The sequence below is a fragment of the Penaeus vannamei genome, chromosome 9, assembly GCF_042767895.1.
Source record: "Penaeus vannamei isolate JL-2024 chromosome 9, ASM4276789v1, whole genome shotgun sequence".
Taxonomy (NCBI): Eukaryota; Metazoa; Arthropoda; class Malacostraca; order Decapoda; family Penaeidae; genus Penaeus; species Penaeus vannamei.
Genome location: NC_091557.1, coordinates 38,521,361 through 38,527,678, shown reverse-complemented (window position 1 = coordinate 38,527,678; position 6,318 = coordinate 38,521,361). Strand labels below are relative to the sequence as shown.

Sequence of the window (6,318 nt, the reverse complement as noted above, 5' to 3'; positions counted from 1 at the left end):
ATGTTAACTTTTATTTTCTTGGGATATTCCTACGGCCAAGGGACAAATTTGCGGGATAAATGATAAAAATTACATTACTATAACTATTATATATTATTATTATTATTATTTGCGGTTCTGATCATCCTAATTATAACTAATATTATTATTTATAATACGATCACTGTTATCATCATTAAATTCATAGGCATGCAGCAGTGTTGGCATTGTCACCTTCATTCATCATCGTGCGTAAGCTTTGCGAAGCGAAGATGAGCAAACCATTTTTTATACACGGATTTCACTTATTCCTCACTTGTTTTAAGGGTTTGCATACGAAGAGCAGCGCGGGGGTGTAACTCAGAGGTAGAGTGCTCGCTTCGCATGTGAGAAGACCCGGGTTCAATCCCCGGCACCTCCAAGGACTATGATGCTCGCTTTAGCTATAATAAAAGGTAACACTCCCACTCACACTCACTCTTTCACACACTTACTCTATCTCTCTCCCTCTTACTCTCACTCTTACTTCAGATGTACATTTGTGGGTGAGTGATTAACAAATGCAAACAGTAAGGCAGTAAAGTAAATACTAAGTGAGTGTGTATTTGTGTAAGACAGAGAGAGAAAGTTAAAGGATTTGGGTTTGCGATTGTGTAAGTGTCATGGTATGTTTATTTTCGAAGGCATTGTTTAAAGATGAATAGAAATATACACTACAAACACCGTATGTATACATATACTGTTTCTTCAGATGTATGAACAAGATGAACATGTGTGTGTCCCTGTTGAATATTTCGTTTCCGGGTACCTTTCTGTTTTAAATTTCCGGTAAAAGAAAAAAAATCGTTGTGTACCCGCTATTTTTTACTTCCTTACTGTGTGTATTACTTAATCACTCACACACAAACGTATGTTGATGTACTTCTGAATAAAATCATATATGTGAACTTCTAGTCAAAATACTTATACATAAAAAAACGTATAAAAATTGGCTTGCTCTATTCCCGAGATATAAGAACATGCGCGCGTATCTGTTCAATATTCCGTTTGCCGGTTCCTTGAACCTTCCCGTTCTAAATTTCCGATTCAGAAAATTGGCTGTCATGTATTTATGAATTTTCTCCTACTGAACCTGTCTCCATTTCCTTCGCAAATCCAACGTGGAATTTCTAAACTATTTTTCCGATTTCTCTTTTAATCTCAAATATCCTTGACTGATGTGCCTCTTCTATTTCTACTCGTTCTCTCATCCTTGACATTTAAATTCGTGGCTCGCTTTGTTAATCACAGAGGCACATTTTATTGCATCATTCCTGCTCGCCAATGTAAAAATCCTTTTGCATCCTTGATCCCTTGTTATGTCGTGTTCGGGATTATTTCCTGTTTTCCACATTTTAAAGCATTTATAATTGATATGCAGATGGATAGGTTGATGGCAGGAAATGGACTGATGGGTGAATGATGAATATAATTAATGATATGAACAACGATACTAGAACAAAAATGTGTGAACAAAATAAAGATGAAATAACTGCATGTTTTTGAAACTGTTTATTTCTATATTTACTAATGCATTGCTCGATGTTAAAAATGATTGCCTGATTTACATGAATTCTTTATTTGTATTTCCATTGGTATTATTCAATAAGTCTCATTAACAAAAGAATCAGATGCACTAAGTAGTTTCAAAGGAAATCGCCTGTGAAACAAAAACTATTCTATTGTCTTCCTAACACCGTACTTCGATAGGGTTCAAAACAGTCGCTATCTCATATCAAAGTAAGGGAAAATCGCCCTTCCTGACTGAGGCTGAGCGCTTCATCTTGCACCGACCACATCCATCGCAGTGATATTTTTATGCAGTTGCATTCACATCTTGCTTGATCTATTATTTCGTTACTTCCAGAAGGTCAGCTTCATGAAGGACGCCATTAACTCAATAACTGTAGCTTCTTTGTTTGTAAAAGAGAAAATGTTTAAATTTTGAAGAGAGAGAGAGAGAGAGAGAGAGAGAGAGAGAGAGAGAGAGAGAGAGAGAGAGAGAGAAACAGACAGACAGAGACAGAGAGAGAGAGAGAGAGAGAGAGAGAGAGAGAGACAGACAGACAGAGACAGAGAGAGAGACAGAGAGAGAGACAGAGAGAGAGAGAGAGAGAGAGAGAGAGAGAGAGAGAGAGAGAGAGAGAGAGAGAGAGAAACTATTGGTACAAATTTGTTAAATGAAGAGTTTAGAATTACCGTCCGTCACAGACTTCTCTACACCTGCAGCCCTCGGGGGATTATTACTTATATCAGAATTCAATTTGATGCCACACATTACCACATTTATAATTACCAATACTGTCTGTTCCTCAGGGCCAAGTATGTATTATATTTTAAGAATACATTTCCATATATAAGGTCATTGGCAAAGCTGAAGTATATGTTATGTGATAAACATATGCTTGTATATAATTTGTAAAAATATTTTGAATTTCCAAAGTAACGATTAATTTTTATCAAGATGCTGACTTTTATTTTGTTAGGCTATTCCTACAGCCAAGGGACAAATTTGCTTGATAAATAATAAGAATTACATTACTATTACTACTATTATTATTATTATTTGAGGTTCTTATCACCCTAATTATAACTAATATTGTTACTATTATTGTTATTATTTATAATACGATCACTGTTATTATCATCATTAAATTCGTAGGCATGCAGTAGTGTTGCCATTGTCACCTTCATTCATCATCGTGCGTATGCTTTGCGAAGCGAAGAAGAGCAAGCCATTTTTTATACACGGATTTCACATATTCATCGCTTGTTTTAAGTGTTTGCATACGAAGAGTAACATGGGAGTATAATTCAGAGGTAGAGTGCTTCATACATATGATTTTATTCAAAGTGCATGAACATACGTTTGTACGTTAGTGAATAACTAATACAAACAATAAGCAAATAAAGTAAATCGTATGTGAGTGTGTTTGTGTGTGACTAAGAGACAAAGACAAATTATTTGGGTTTTGGATTGTGTCTGTGTGTCATTCTATATGTTTATTTTTGAAGACATTGTTTAAAGTTGAATAGGAATATACACTATAAACACCATAAGTATACATATGTTTCCTCAGATGAATGAACAAGTTGAACATGTGCGTGTTCCTGTGGAATATTCCGTTTTGAGTACTTTGAACTTTTCCGTTTCCGAATTTCCGGTTCAGGAGAAAATTCGTTGTCAATTTCTATGAATTTTCTCATGCTAACCCCGTCTCTTTTCGCTTCTTATGTCCAATATGGAATTTCTAAATGAAAGCCCTATTTCCTCTTCTAATTTCTAATTTACTCGACTGATATACCTCTTCTAATTTCTAATTTACTCGACTGATATGCCTCTTCTAATTTCTAATTTACTCGACTGATATGCCTCTTCTAATTTCTAATTTACTTGACTGATATGCCTCTTCTAATTTCTAATTTACTCGACTGATATGCCTCTTCTAATTTCTAATTTACTCGACTGATATGCCTCTTCTTATTTCTAATTTACTCGACTGATATGCCTCTTCTAATTTCTAATTTACTCGACTGATATGCCTCTTCTAATTTCTTATTTACTCGACTGATATGCCTCTTAATTTCTAATTTACTCGACTGATATGCCTCTTCTAATTTCTAATTTGCTCGACTGATAAGCCTCTTCTAATTTCTAATTTACTCGACTGATAAGCCTCTTCTTATTTCTAATTTACTCGACTGATATGCCTCTTCTTATTTCTAATTTACTCGACTGATATGCCTCTTAATTTCTAATTTACTCGACTGATATGCCTCTTCTAATTTCTAATTTGCTCGACTGATAAGCCTCTTCTAATTTCTAATTTACTCGACTGATATGCCTCTTCTAATTTCTAATTTACTCGACTGATATGCCTCTTCTAATTTCTAATTTACTCGACTGATATGCCTCTTCTAATTTCTAATTTACTCGACTGATATGCCTCTTCTAATTTCTAATTTGCTCCACTAATATGCCTCTTCTAATTTCTAATTTACTCGACTGATATGCCTCTTCTAATTTCTAATTTACTCGACTGATATGCCTCTTCTAATTTCTAATTTACTCGACTGATATGCCTCTTCTAATTTCTAATTTACTCGACTGATATGCCTCTTCTAATTTCTAATTTACTCGACTGATATGCCTCTTCTAATTTCTAATTTACTCGACTGATATGCCTCTTCTAATTTCTAATTTACTCGACTGATATGCCTCTTTTAATTTCTAATTTACTCGACTGATATGCCTCTTCTAATTTCTAATTTACTCGACTGATAAGCCTCTTCTAATTTCTAATTTACTCAACTGATATGCCTCTTCTATTTTCTAATTTACTCGACTGATATGCCTCTTCTATTTCTATTCGTTCTTTCGTCCTTGACATTCAAATTCTTGGTTCGCTTTGTTGGTCCCAAAAGCGTATTTTTTGGAACGGACCTTTTTGCCCAAGTGAAAATCCTTTTGAATCCTTGCTCTCTTGTTATGTCGTGTTCGGGGTTATTTCCTGTTTTCCATATTTGAAAGCATTTATAATTGATATGCAGATAGATAGGTTGATGGCAGGAAATAGGTTGATGGATGGGTGATGAATATAATTATAGATATGAACAACGGTACTAGATAAAAATGTATGAACAAAATAAAGGTGAAATATCGTCGTGTTTCTGAAGCTGTTTATTTCGAGATTTAATATTCCATTTTTCCGTGTTAAAGATAATGTTCTGTTTTATTTTACTTTATTATCATCTGCATTGGTATTATTCTGTATTTCTCATTAGCAAAGGCATCTGGTGCACGAAGTATTTTCAACGGGAATCACCTGTGATATGATCTCGCCTATAAAACATTTTGAATTCTACAAAGACCTATTTAACTTTTATATGATTATCTGCATCTCCATCGGTTTTGTTCATTCTCATTAAAATAAAGGAATTAATTGAACTAAGTACTATAATGCCTGTAAAGTGATCTCGTTCATAATCTAATCTTAAATTCTACGAATGCAAAGGATGCTTCGTGACGTCACACTCAGCGATTAGCCGACGCTGCTACTGGCTGACGCGGAATCGGATATGTCATCGGATATGCTATCCCAACAGATCGGTTCGCACTAGACCTGTGTTTCCTGATGTCGATGGCACCGCTCCCTGGGAAATTAACGAAGATTCAAGGGGATTGTGAGGCCAGACTGGGAGGAGCGGGGAAGGAGGGATGGGGCGGGGACAGGAATGTGACCTGACGGAAGCCGGTACAAAATTTGTCTGACACTTATATAATAATAATAGTTTACAAAGACGAAAGATAAAGTCGCATACAAAAAAAAAATGCTTTAGCCTTCCCAACATCATGCTTAGTTAAGAGGCTTCAGTATAGTTAATCCTATTAAAACAAAGGAATAAACGGAAATAGATACGGCAGATCTCACCTACCACATCGCATATAAATTTGATTGTAGTTAAATATAATTTTTTTATCATCATTTCTCTCTTACAGGATTGCTACGTACAAAATATTATTTTCGTCAAGGAGGCTACTGGCTTCAATAACTTGCTTTTCTGTCTGAATATGTTCCAGTTTGGACCAAATGTGATATAAAACAACTGTAGAGCAATGATCAAGTAAATGTTTAGTATTGCAGTGCTACACAGGCTTATGCATTTGCAGCCTTTAAGTGATAATTCCCCGTATCAGAGTCCAGTTTGATGCCATACATGAGCACATTATATTTGCCATTATTTTTTCTCTGCATGATGTATATACTGTACTTTAGGCTTATATTTCCATATTATATAAACTCACTGTCAAGCTGTTTTATTTATATGAGAAACATGCTTTTTTATGGGTTGTAGATAAGTTTTGAATTTGCATTTTTTTTTTTTTTTTTTGGGGGGGGGGGTTGGAAATCACTGAGCTAAATAGAAAGAAAGAGGGAAAGAAAGGAAATGAAGGAGAAAGACAGCGAGAGTGAAGGAATGACAGAGAAAGACGTGAAGTAAGAACGTATTAATTTTTGAAGTCTGTGTGGTGTTACGTAGCTTTCGTTCTTTAATAATGACACCGATTGTTGCAGAACAGGGCGCATAACAGAACCCAATCTAGGTTGATATGATTTGGTGTCAAGCGTAATACAATATAAATATACTTTTGTTTCTCTTAATTCCAAACTCATTGTCCACTCAAAAGTACGTATGTTCTTATATGCTGCTGTTATATCTCCTGCTTGTTTATCTTAACGGTAATATTAACAATTATATTATCAATCATTAGTAATTTATATACTAGTAATTAGAAAT

At 34.8% G+C, this 6,318-nt stretch overlaps 1 non-coding gene across 1 annotated transcript; it reads left to right on the top strand.

Moving 5' to 3' along the window:
- The first annotated feature begins 328 nt into the window (after positions 1 to 328).
- TRNAA-CGC (transfer RNA alanine (anticodon CGC)) lies at positions 329 to 400 on the top strand. The gene has a single exon. It is a non-coding gene; the product is annotated as a tRNA-Ala (tRNA).
- The last annotated feature ends 5,918 nt before the right edge of the window (positions 401 to 6,318 follow it).